Here is a 14415-nt window from a genome sequence, read left to right as displayed (position 1 = left end):
GGCTATGTTTACACTGGCATTTCTTTTTAATTATTCTGTTCATAGCCCATTGCCACCAATGGGAAATAAATAGGGCATTAGTTTCAATCCATTTCATAGCTTTTACCAGTGAAGAAAACATAGAGATGGATCATAATAGAAAGCATGTTTTAGCATCCATTGTGATTCCTGTTTCGATCCAGTACAAATAGGACACTAGTGTAAATATAACCTTATTTATATAGTTTAGGGCCTCATACATGTCATTGTCTACATTTCGGCATGTGAACTGTGTGTAATCCACATTAAGGATAACATTTTCTTCTAGAAACACTGAAAACAGTGATTTTAATGGGGGACTCGGGCCGATATATACAGCATCCAATTGTTACGCTTTTCTAAGTAGATTCCATCCGGGTGATACATGATCACAATTACAGTCATGTGCATGATTTTTAGGTATTTTGCTGTGTTCTCCAGGATGTATGTTTTCTTTATTTAGCCCTCTTGAAGGACTTTTTAATATAATTTTCAAAGGAAGAGAGGAGGCTGGCACTGCCCAATTCAGACAAAGCGATCTTTCTACATAGAGATTTCTACTGAGATGTGGTTATATATGGAGTCGGTTATATGATTGCCCAACGGGGTGCTCTTCAACAAGTACAGCACGTGAAGTATAAAATTAAAAAAGGTAGAAAAATCGAGGTGATGGCAAAAAAACTTCTTTATTTATTTTATAATCATGGTCTATTTGATGTGCAGCAAGATTTTTCTACAATTTTTAATTTTACTTTTTAATACGTTTGTTAAAAACGGCCCTATCTCACTCCCTATGGCGCCAACTGTATTGAGTGTCGGAGCATATAAACACTGCAGTGCCACTCAAGTCCTTACATGTCCCCCCTACCCACAGTCTTTGCAGACTACCAGATAACCTATGCATTGCACAGAAAGACTGTTTGCTGTGGGCGAGGCTTTCACTGCTGCAGTTATGTCACATATATGTCAGTTCAGTGGGCACTGTAGGTTGTACCTAGTGTAGTGGTGTCTTTTTTTTTGTTAAATAAGTTGCAAATCTCTGAAAAAAAAAGAGAATGACTCGATAAATATTTCTCAATGTATCAGTAAAATGTTGTATTAAAATAGGTTCACCAGTTTTATTTTATTATATAAAAGAAAATTTATGTTGGTAATCCCCACCAATTTTAGCAAGATCCGCTTAAATTCTAATTTCAATGACGGACTGCTGAACATGGATCGGATTTTATGTCTTTTCCCCCCTGGAGAGCAAAAAAATTTATGTATATATTTATTCTGACATTCTAAAGATGTAGATCAGGGGTCTCAAGCACGCGGCCCGCAGGCCGCATGCAGCCCCTCGGGCTGTCATCTACGGCCCGCGGGACACAGAGCCGCTAGACTCTGGAATTTCCTGACATCGCTGTCCACATATGAACAGCGATGTCTGGGGCTTCCCCAGAGCCGGAGTCCCGTGCAGAGCACTAGTATCGGCTCTGCTCCGGGACTCTGTGGAATTCCCTGACATCGCTGTCCATATATGGACAGTGTGTCAGGGTCTTCCCCAGAGAGGAGTCCCGAGCAGAGCGCTAGTACAGGCTCTGCTCCGGGACTCTGTGGAATTCCCCAGAGCAGGAGTCCCAGTGATGTCAGGACCACAGCTGGAGTCCCAGAAAGAGCCTACTAGCGCTCTGCCCGGGACTCCAGCTCTGGGGTTGCCCCTGACATCTCTGTCCATATATGGACAGTGATGTCAGAAGCAGAGCTGGAATCCCAGGCAGAGTGCTAGAAGCGGCTCTGCTCCGGGACTCCAGCTCTGGGCAAGCCCCTGACATCACTGTGGCAGCATCTGCGGAGGGAACTGCGGCAGCATCTGAGGAGGGCACTGCGGCAGACTCCACAGAAGACTCTGCGGCAGCATCCACAGAAGACTCTGCGGCAGCATCCACAGAGGGCACTGAGGCAGCATCCACAGAGGGCACTGAGGCAGCATCCACAGAGGGCACTGCGGCAGCATCCACAGAGGGCACTGCGGCAGCATCCACAGAGGGCACTGCGGCAGCATCCACAGAGGGCACTGCGGCAGCATCCACAGAGGGCACTGCGGCAGCATCCACAGAGGGCACTGCGGCATTATTATAGTAATGTAGTATTAATTTTATAGTAATGTTATTTTACACACGAAAATTGTTATAGTAGTATTATTATAGTAATATAGTGTTATAGTAGTTCAAATAAGTAATTTATTAACAATAATTTTGTGTTGTATCAAATTTGAAAGTAATGCGGCCCGTCAACTTCCCATTTTTTTCTATACCCTGCCGAGTTTGAGACCCCTGATGTAGATAAGTCATAGAAGAGGATTTTCATTAGTATTCAAAGCCATTGTTTAATTATATTTAAATAAATGTACACAAGGCCCCGGGACCAGATGGGTTACACCCTAGAGTTCTTAAAGAGCTTAGTTCAGTTATTTCTGTCCCCCTCTTCATAATATTTAGAGAGTCTCTCATGAGTGGTATAGTGCCAAGGGACTGGCGCAGGGCAAATGTGGTGCCTATTTTCAAAAAGGGCTCTAGGTCTTCGCCGGGTAATTATAGACCAGTAAGCTTAACATCAATTGTGGGGAAAATGTTTGAGGGGCTATTGAGGGACTATATACAGAATTATGTGACAATAAATAGTATTATAAGTGACAGCCAGCATGGTTTTACAAAGGACAGAAGCTGTCAAACCAACCTGATTTGTTTTTATGAAGAGGTAAGCAGAAGCCTAGACAGAGGGGCCGCTGTGGATATAGTGTTTTTGGACTTTGCAAAGGCATTTGACACTGTCCCTCATAGACATCTAATGGGTAAATTAAGGACTATAGGTTTAGAAAGTATAGTTTGTAATTGGATTGAGAATTGGCTCAAGGACCGTATCCAGAGAGTTGTGGTCAATGATTCCTACTCTGAATGGTCCCCAGTTATAAGTGGTGTACCCCAGGGTTCAGTGCTGGGACCACTATTATTCAACTTATTTATTAATGATATAGAGGATGGGATTAATAGCACTATTTCTATTTTTGCAGATGACACCAAGCTATGCAATATAGTTCAGACTATGGAAGATGTTTGTGAATTGCAGGCAGATTTAAACAAACTAAGTGTTTGGGCGTCCACTTGGCAAATGAAGTTTAATGTAGATAAATGTAAAGTTATGCATCTGGGTACGAAAAACCTGCAAGCATCATATGTCCTAGGGGGAGCCACACTGGGGGAGTCAATTGTTGAGAAGGCTCTGGGTGTACTTGTAAATCATAAACTAAATTTCAGCATGCAGTGTCAATCAGCTGCTTCAAAGGCCAGCAAAATATTGTCGTGTATCAAAAGAGGCATGGACTCGCGGGACAGGGATGTAATATTACCACTTTACAAAGCATTAGTAAGGCCTCATCTAGAATATGCAGTCCAGTTCTGGGCTCCAGTTCATAGAAAGGATGCCCTGGAGTTGGAAAAAATACAAAGAAGAGCAACGAAGCTAATAAGGGGCATGGAGAATCTAAGTTATGAGGAAAGATTAAAAGAACTAAACCTATTTAGCCTTGAGAAAAGACCACTAAGGGGGGACATGATTAACTTATATAAATATATGAATGGCGCATACAAAAAATATGGTGAAATCCTGTTCCATGTAAAACCCCCTCAAAAAACAAGGGGGCACTCCCTCCGTCTGGAGAAAAATGGTTCAACCTGCAGAGGCGACAAGGTTTCTTTACCGTGAGAACTGTGAATCTATGGAATAGTCTACCGCAGGAGCTGGTCGCAGCAGGGACAGTAGATGGCTTTAAAAAAGGCTTAGATAATTTCCTAGAACAAAAAAATATTAACTGCTATGTGTAGAAATTTTTTACTTCCCCTTTCCCATCCCACTTCCCCTTTCCCATCCCTTGGTTGAACTTGATGGACATGTGTCTTTTTTCAACCGTACAAACTATGTAACTATTTCCTGCTTTAATGTTTTAATCTTTAATTGTTTCACATAGAAGTGATTCTTTTTAATTTATTACAACGTATAGGTAGACAATATACATTGGTTTCCATTTACGTATTATGTCCATAAATGTTGCTATAAGGAAGAGGCCAAGGGCCTGCGTGATGCCTTCACTTTCTCCAAAGCAAAGCTTAGCTCACTAAAAACAACTTCTTTTGATGGCTGTGAAGACTGTGAAACTACTGGCCAAACTGACTAGACCCAACTCAAGTGAAACACACCATATAGAAATGCATTTATTTAGTAATAAAAACAACTTTTGTAATGTACGGTTTACTTCTGCAGCTTCTATGTATAAAATCCAATTTGATTTGATCAGAACTAAGCTTAGAAAATCGCTCCGGAGCACACATTGTCACGGTTTGTGGGTATGTGGACCCACTAGGCCGCATCGCCATAGCAGGGAGGCAGCTGGCCAAACAACAGGAAACCCCAGCAATACAAAGTCCTGCACAAGGGTACCTGGATAGTCCAGACAGTGGCCGCAGCTCTGGCATGGATGGAGATGGGTGCAGCAGGTAACACCAGACATGGCAAATGACAGCAGGTGCCGCAAGTTGCGCAAGACGTGGCGAATCCCTCTGGACGTGGCAGATGACACAGGACGTGGCAGATGACACACGTGCCGCAGGTTGCGCCAGACGTGGCGAATCCCTCTGGAACTGGCAGAGGACACAGGTGCAGCAGACACGACTCCAACTAGTAGGCACAGGAGCAAGAACACAGCATGGGATACAGGAACAGGTAACAGGGCACGGGTAACAACTGGAACGGGAAACACTAAGGGACCATTTGCAAGACAGACTTGGGATAAACTAACAACGCTCAGGCAAAGATCAGAAGGGCTGGGGCCTTCTTATAGTCCAGGAAATCATGTGTGTTGATGATGATAATTTTCTTCATGTGTCCCGTAGGGTGCGCGCGCACGCTCTTGCCCGCTCTTAAAGGGCCAGCGCGCGCACCCTACGGGACACAGCGGACCGTAGCGGAAGTGAGCGCTGGCGTCTCCTGGGAAGGAGATGGGGACCAGCGCTCACAGATCCATGGCTGCGGGCGTCAGGAGGTGAGTAGACCCGACGGCCCGCAGCCATGGACGCTACACACATGAGCAACTGTCAGATGACCTGTCAGTGCAGCTCACTGACGGAGTTGGCTCAGAGCGTCTTTTTGCAGCCTAACATGTACTGTGATACATAGAAGCTGCAGAAGGAAAACTGTGCTTTTTAAAAAAAAATAAGTGTCAAATAAAAAAGTTGTTTTTAATCAGTAAATAAATGCATTAGCTAAAAAGAAGAAAAAAAAAAAAAAGACCCACAAAGGTGTCCATAGCCTTTAAAGTCCAATATCCTCTATCCTATAGGTTCACTTCCTCAATAAAAGGCATTCAGGCACCATTGGGGTACCCATACATATAGCAGATTTGTTGCACATTTTCCAAAGCAAAATCCACGTGTTATGTGCGGATTTTGCTACGGATTTCAACCCTTCAAACATTGAAAAGGGTGAAATCCGCTGTGAACCTCCAAAACAGAATGGCATGCTCTGGATTTGAAAATCTGCATAATGCTCCGATTTTCGTGTGTAAAATGTTCTGCATCACGTGGAGGATGTTTTTTTTAAATCTCATCCATTTTCCTGCCATGGTCTTCCTCTGTGGATCTTCCATCCGCAAATACAGACAGAAAAATCTGCTCCCTGTGCAGTGGGGCCTTACTCCAACTTATAAGCCTAAAGGCCATATTCCTCCGGACCCACTTGGGATCTCCTGACCTCCACTGACTCCTTCAAATTAAAGGGAGTCTGTCACCAGAACTTAGTTTTGAACTAGCGGTATGCTAATATAGTTCATGCTAACCTGATTTTAAATGTGTTTTCCTTGTTCCCCAGGGTGCCTGCTTTGCATTAAAAACACTCTTATTATGTCTATGCAAATTAGCAGTAAATCACACTGCGTCAATCACACTGCGAATGCGCTGATGACGTCATCAGCGCATACGCAGTAGTGCCGATTGCAATGGCAGACCTATTGCTTATACTGCGCATGCGCCGACTAAGATGCAGGAACGCACACGCGTTCACTACACTACGGGGCCAGGCATGACCTCGCCAAGTACGCTGCCTGGCCCATGTCAATCACATCCAGCAGGGAGGCACGGGGGGTTGAACAGGGCAATGACGTGCTAGCATTTTGGTGCAACAGAGACGCCCCCTTTGCACCGAAATGCTAATTTGCATAAACTTAAGAGTATTTTTAATGCAAAGCAGGCACCGTGGGGAACAAGGAAAACACATTTAAAATCAGGTTAGCATGAACTATATTAGCATACCGCTAGTTCAAAACAAAGTTCTGGTGACAGACTCCCTTTAACTTCTGATGACATAATGGTTTATACGGTTGGAAAGGGATGTCGCCTTTCTTCCTGCTTTTTAATTTTGCCCTTGATTCCTTACGGATACATCTTCAGATGTGGCAGGGATTCCAGGGCAACGCTTTTGGGAGAAAAAAAAAAGTGTTGCGACTCTGCTTTTGCAGACGATTATCTGCTACGGTTCATCTTAGGTCCTCAGCTTACCATGGGTTCCCTCCAATGCGAAATTCAATCCAAGGGAACCATTATAGGTTTCTCTATTACTGTTCACAAATCAGAAGCCCTATTACTCACTGGCGCCCCTCAGCTCCCCTTACTTTGCTTTTCGCTTGAATGGCAAACCCAATCCTGCATGTACCTTGGCGTGCAAATTATCCATACTCCTTCCAAGCTCTAATCTACCAATTCAATTTCTCCCTTAACTTGCTTCATGCGGACGTAGCTGAATGGGAAATTGTATTCTCTCCTTCTTGGGGAGGGCCAATCTCCTCAAGATGGTGGCTTTTCCAAGACTTTTGTACCTGCTTTATTCCCTGCCCAGAGATTAGAAATGGCCCTGATTATACATTCTGGAAACTAATGCTCGGATCATTCAGGATTGGTTTATAACACCACCTATAGACTCATAGCTATTTAGGGCTCTCGCTGCTCACCTTCTGTCCTTACCTGTCTGGTGCATCAGCTCTGTGCCTCTCTTTCCAATCAGTTAAGGGAAAACCTTGTTTATTTCCACGTACGACTCACAGGTAGCCATTCGACACTGCCTTCATTTATCCCCTCAAGTCTCCTTGTACCTCCCTTTTTCTTCCAACCGTGCTTTCCAGGAGGGAAAGAAACACCAAGTTATTTGTTTTCGGGCACTGACGGGTGTGTCAACAATTAAAGACCTCACTGATCTATCTATACGGGCAGCTCTTTCACCCTGGCTTGAACCAAATATGATCTCTTCCATCTGCACATCTTTCATTACTTACAAAATTAGAGCTGTACTATAAGTGTTCTGTGTGCCCTGAGAGAAGTATTGGGGCGACACCCTGTCCTAGTCTCACCACATTGACTGAACCTTGGGGGTAGATTTTAGCTTTCTACTTGTTCTTCCAATCCAAACTGGATTATGACTCCACTATCTCAGGAATGATGCAAAGGACCTCTCACAACCTGGAGCTCACGTCAAGCCTAAAAAATCTCTCCAAAGCCATAAAATATATCCCTACTATTTCTTACTTGGAGATTTTCCTAAGGGTATGTTCACACGGCGGGGGTCCGTAACGGCTGAAATTACGGGGATGTTTCAGCCTGAAAACATCCCCGTAATTTCAGCCGTACCGGCATGTGCAGGCGCTTGAACGCCGCGTCAATTACGGCCGTAATTAGCGCTGCTATTCATTGGAGTCAATGAATAGCGGCTCCAATTACGGCCAAAGAAGTGACAGGTCACTTCTTCTACGCGGGCGTCAATTTACGCGCCGTCATTTGACAGCGGCGCGTAAATATACGCCTCGTGTGAACAGACAAACGTCTGCCCATTGCTTTCAATGGGCAGATGTTTGTCAGCGCTATTGAGGCGCTATTTTCGGGCGTAATTCGGGGCAAAAACGCCCGATTTACGTCCGTAAATAGGCCGTGTGAACATACCCTAAAAGTTGCTCACAAAGGATATATCTCTCCGCTGAGGAAATTCGATATAGGAAACACCCCAACACTGAATGCTTTAGATATTAGAAACAGTAGCTGAAATATACCATGGTCTATGAGCGTGCTCATCTATACAGTCCTTCAGGAATAGAATCTTGCTCTGCGCCCAAACTCACACTAGATGCCACATACCCTTGTCTTCAAGCTGAGTTCTCTTTGGGCACCTACCTTCAACAGACACCCCTCCATTGCATAAACGACTATTCTTTATTTCTGCTGCTGCGCACAAAACAATGCCACAAACTTGGCTGGGCCAGGTATTTCCTCCCTTCGCTTATTCTTAGAGAAGCTTATCTTTCTATTGAGAATGGATTGGATGGACACCTCACTATAAAAAGAATCCTGTGTTTTTTTTTTTAAACATGGCAGCCCATAATACAACTTCTCCCTACCCATATTAAATCAAGAATATGTGACTGCTTTGACTACCACCTGGTATCCGTAAAAGACTATAGTCGGTGTAAATCCTATCTAACCACATGTTCATTGCAAAATGTTTCTACACCTCAATTACTTCCTCTCTTTTTTCATAGTGTTTCTCATGTCCGTCGTGGTCCTGGTCTGCATGTCCTTAACCTCCCTTCTCCCTCCTGTTCACCCTACCTAAGATATTGCCACTATGTTACCTATATACATGGGACAATGAAGCACTACAATATGGAGGTGCTCTAATGATTCTGACCCAGTTTGTGACTATTCTGCTTTTATTCTTGAACTCTCCCACCTACCTACCACCAGCTCACAATATGATGCCTTCTCTCGGTAGATCAACAGTTTTTAGATTTCCCTACTGGTGCCTACCTCCCAAGGTACTAGGAAGATTGCGGAATTATTTTATTCACAATCTTGCTACTTACCATATTTTTCGGACTATAAGACGCAGTTTTTAGCAAGAATAAATCTTGCTAAAAAGTCCCTGCGTCTTATAGTCGAAAGTCAAGGGACCCGGCAGCGCCGGGCCCCCTGACCGCTTCTTATTTAACCCCTTCCCGACCCATGATGTGCCGGAACATCATGGAGCTGAGCCCGCTCCATACACTGCAGGGGTCAGCTGTGATTTACAGCCAACACACGTACAGGAACAGCGATGGCGCTGTTCCTGGCCGTTTAACTAGTTAAATGCCACGGTCAATAGCCACCGCGGCATTTATAGGGGTCTTCCCATTAAGGACATTTAGGACATATCCACAGGATATGTCCTAAATGTCAGATAGATGCGGGTCCCACCTCTGGGACCCGCTCCTATCTCTAGAACGGGGCCCCTAAACCTCATTCTATCTTACTCGCTCCGCTGTCTCGAAACCACTTCCTAGTTAGGTGGTCGGGAGTTACAGAAACCAACGAGTGCTCACTGAGCTACTCTGTTTGCGTAACTCCCATAGAACTGAATAGTACGGAAATATTACGGAAACAGCGTAGCATGCTATGCTGCTTCTGTAACTGCCATTCACTACAGAGTTACGGAAACAGCATAGCTCAGCGAGTTTCCGTAACTCATCCATGTATTGCAGTGTATTGTACCAGTGATCTAATGATCGCTGGTTCAAGTCCCCTAGGGGAACTAATAAAATTGTTAAAAAAAAAAAAAAAAAGTCAGATACATTTTCAGGAGTGTAAAAAAAATATTAAACGTTAAAAAAACACTTTTCCCATTTTTCCCCAAGCACAATGTAAAAAATAAGAAAAAAAGGAATTAAATAAAAAGTGCTAAAAAATCGTATGTATCAAAAGAATGTGGTGAAACAGAACAAATAATTTTTTTTTAACAAATAGTTTTTGCTTTGCAAAAGTAGTAAAATATGAATTTTTTCCTATTTTCTGTTGTCTAAAACCTGGGTGCGTCTTATAGTTGGGTGCGTCTTATAGTCTGAAAAATACGGTATCTACCTGGACCATGTACTCCATGTGCCTTTAGTCGAGGTATTTATTGTGCTTTTTCACTTCCTGCCCTCTCTCCGCTTGACTGTGTATTTAATACATTGTTGAAAACCTTTAATAAACATTTTTGAAAAAATATATAAAAATGTTGCTGTAGGGAGACACTGCGGTCCATAAGCCATAACCGCACCATGAGACTAGTACCTTGCCTTAGGCGGCACCTTTCTATGACTGCAGGGACTGCCAGTTTGTAACTGCAGATATAAAGCCTTGCAGACTGCCTGTATGGCACTGTGTAGCTCTGTTGTTTGGTCAACGTTTTGTGGTCATTGTATGGCAGTGCTATTCACTAACTCCATGGTACTATTGTTCAGTCACTCTATAATAGCATTACTCATTTACGACAGACATTATTATGATGTCACTGTATGATAATATTCATTCATTGTTTATGTATATTATTATTATATCACTATATGGCGGTATTATTCTTTTGCTGTCTTGAGGTATTATTCATTAAAGGGATCCTGTCATCACCATCTTACCTTTTAAAACGTCCTGACCCTGTAGTGCCCGCTGCTGTCCATAGTGCATTGATGTGTTCTTCTCTCCGTTCTTCTTCTTCTTGCCCGAAATATAGCCATTAAAAGTTTTACCGCCTTTTATGCTAATTCATTTTAGCTTTGTGACGCACGATCTTGACTCCGCCCACGTACGCCGCCTGTGCAGCCCTAATTGCCGAACTCTCGGTTCACATCTCGCGCATGCGTGCCTCACCACCTTCCCTGCTTCATTCATCCGGAAATATTTAACTGCGCATGCGCCACGCGGGTACACACCCCGCTCGCTTCGTTCACTCAGCTGTCAGGAGACGGGGGCTGGATTAGAAGAGGAACCGACGGCATATGATGACGTCACACAGAGCGCCGAGCATGCCCAGTCCAATAATGTGAGAACATCTACTTTACAGTCTCAATGCGCAAGCGCGGGATTTCATGTGCAGTGGAGTGAGAGTAGCTGTCAATCAACAACAAGGAGGCAGAGCCAGCTCTGAAACGCCGGAGGAAGGAAAATCTGACTCTTTTCGAGTGAAGATTTGACTCTTTTGTGGTCATTTGCATACGGCGCGGGACTACTGAAAACCGGAATACTAAAGGTACAGAGCCGACTTTTAACTTATTTATAGGTTAACAATGATTTTTCACCCACTTTCAAAGGGTATTGCAGGCTTCATACCGAAAATGCTGATGACAGGATCCCTTTAACTGTATAACGTTGTTTCACCTCAACCAATAAAGAAGCTAGAATGTGCCCTGAATATGTATTATACATACAATATGTATAATATTGTCACAAATGAAGAGCATATTTAGTGCTCTGTGAGTTATTGTGATAAAAAACGTATAAAACTTCTTTAATAAAATTCTAATCACCAACATAGGTCATGATGTGAGGTAGGAGGATGGCATGTGGCTGTTAACAGCTAGTATTGAATTACAGTTGGATAAAGTACCAAATAACAGAACGTATAAGAATTCTCCAGCCGCTCACTCTATATAGGTGGTTTGAAGACTAAAGGCTAACTATAATCTTTCCCTCTTCCTTTTCCAGGACCAGACATACCATCTGTACAGTTGCCAGGCAGCCCCCGCCACATTTAGGCCTTGTTCACACACCGTTGTTCACATGGTTTGGGACTCTTCTCTATAAGCCACAGTGGAAAGCCATTTATAAGAGTAAATATTGATCTGCCCAACCTCCAAATCGGTGTATTACACAATTAGGGCCGTTTTACACGGCCCAACATGGGTCGTGTATATGAGCGCCAATCAATGAGACAGCTCGTTGATCGGCACTCATTTGCTCCTTTCACTAGGAGCTATGTATGGGTACGTGCATTCGTCCCTATTCATTACCATCATGTCAGCAGCACGTCTCCGTTTACACAGGGGGATGTGCTGCTGAAAACAATAATATTTCTTGCAGCATGAACTATACTATTAGCCGAGGAATGCGCCTTTACTCGTTCATCGGCAGATCGTTGCCCTATTTACAGAGGAACGATAGGGAACGAACGGTCTGTGAATGCTTGTATGGCCGATAAATGGACTGCGTAAAAGGGCCCTTAACCTCTGACTTCCATGGGTACCCTGTAATACCTTAATTATCCGTGTAAGCACCCACTTCCCACAGATACAGAGCTGTCATATTGAACATGCTGCCCTATCTGGGATACAGCAGAAGCAGCTGAGTAGATTGATACATACTTGTGTGGTTTACTACAAATTTAATATAGATCACCGAAAAAAAGCCATACCTAGGCCCCATGCACACATCCGTGCCCGTAATCATGGGCTGCGATTGTGGGCACGACCGGCTGCCTGCATTTTCGGCCTGTGCTCCCATACAAAGTATGGGAGCACGGCCCGTAAAAAGCAAAAGAGAGGACATGTACCAGTATTTGAACCTGTTCTTCTATCAAGTATGGCTTTTCTTTAGCGATGACATATGGATAATATACACTCCTCAATCTTGAAATTGCAACACCAAGAAGGAAAAGTTTTGGAATAGTGGAAAACACAGGATCGATAGACATGTTAATGATATGCAAATGATAAAAAAAATGGAAACAAAATATTCCAAACACCTTCATTTATTCAGTATCAAGTATAAGCGCTACGCGCAGAAATACATATACTTACCCGCCTTGGCACACTATCAATGAGGTTATTAATGGTTGTCTGAGAAATGTTATGCCCGCTGAATGCACTTTGGCACGCAAATCATCAAGACTGGCTGCTGGCAGCTCCCTTTGAAAATACTGACCAATGATGTTCCAGATGTGCTCGATGGGAGACATGTCCGGAGACGCTGCCGGCCATGGTAGCATGCTTAGGTCATGCAGGCTTATCACAGTAGCATGAGCAACATGCGGCCTGGCGTTGTCCTGTTGAAAAATGACTGTTGGGACACTTTGGAGAAATGGCCGTACCACTGGTTCCACGACCAAATTAATGTAACGCTGAGCTGTTAGTGTACCTGAAATGAACACTAGAGGGTTCCGCCTACCAAATATTATGCCACCCCACAGCATAATCCCAGGAGGAAGACTGGTGTGTCGTTCCCTTGTGAAGACCTCTTCATTACATTGCCAATGTGGTTTTCATACCAATCTCCGGCTATCATTGCGTCTGAGACAAAAGTGGGGCTCATCGCTGAAGAGGATAGACCTCCATTCCAGCCTCCATGGCCGTCCTGCTGTGAATCATGATCGCCTTTGAGAGCGGTGGCGTGTGTTCAATGGAACACCTGTAGCGAGACATCTGGCTCACAGCCCAACGTTGTGAAAACGCCTTCTGATGGTTTGTGTCGACACTGGTTGCCGCCCTAGGCTTGGGATGTCAAATTGCACTTGTAGTACAGAATGGATCATTACGCGCCATTCTACCAGTCAGACGAACCACGTACCTCTTGCTGTCATTCTCGTTCGTTGATGTTCTCCCTACCTCCGGGAGAGTCAACATTGAACAGTGCTGACATCTCGGCCTAGACACATAGCGATCTGCCAGAGTGATAAACCAAGGTCTCTGTTCAAGGATTCTGTCCCTCCCAGTTTGCGACAAGTGGCGATAACTGGCACATCAACTAACAGGAGGCATCGCACAATCATCCCACACCGCTTGATCTGATTTTTGAGGTTTCATGTGGCTATAAAACTTTGCTTTTAATCTAGCTTTTATGCCTCTTCCACATGCCACAGATTGGAGCTCGGTGCTTAAAAAATTGATCATTTGCAGATCTTTGCGACACCTGCTACTTCCTCAATTTGCATAACCTTACGGCTTGCCCTTCTTGGTGCTGCAATTTCAATGTTGAGGAGTGTAGTAACGTGGCACCAGTAGGACAGCTCTGGCAATCGCAGGACTATGTGCTACTGTGTGTTACTTCATTTTCCGTCCATTTGCTGCTTTAGGGGAAATGTATGACAATCCAAAGCTTCAGCTAATGTTGACAAGGGGTTTCATTAGTCGAACATGCCACAATTAAACAATTCCTAAGGAGGTTGAGTTTCGAGGAGAGACTATCCCGATGGGACTTCTTTGAATATTTGCTTATTCTGAGCTTAGGAGTCCGGTGGGTGGTCTCACTCAATGATTGAAAACCTCCCCCTCATACACAACCATGCAGTGTAGGTTATCAATAACTGAGAGGGGGGGGGGGGGGGGGGCTGATGGAAATGGAACCACGATGCCAGTAAGAATAGAGCTGAAGGCCTCATGTACATGGCAGGGCTGTGCGGTGTTAACAGAGTCTCCGCAGCTTCATACTATGGACTATTTGGTGTGCTGCCACATTATGGGTTATGCTCCCCTAGAAGCATACAGAGACACAGCAGAGCCCCATAACAGTCTATGGGTGCCCTACACCCGCGTTGTATAAC

Source organism: Rhinoderma darwinii, chromosome 3 (genome assembly GCF_050947455.1).
Source record: "Rhinoderma darwinii isolate aRhiDar2 chromosome 3, aRhiDar2.hap1, whole genome shotgun sequence".
Classification (NCBI taxonomy): domain Eukaryota; kingdom Metazoa; phylum Chordata; class Amphibia; order Anura; family Rhinodermatidae; genus Rhinoderma; species Rhinoderma darwinii.
This window is presented reverse-complemented; position numbering follows the sequence as displayed.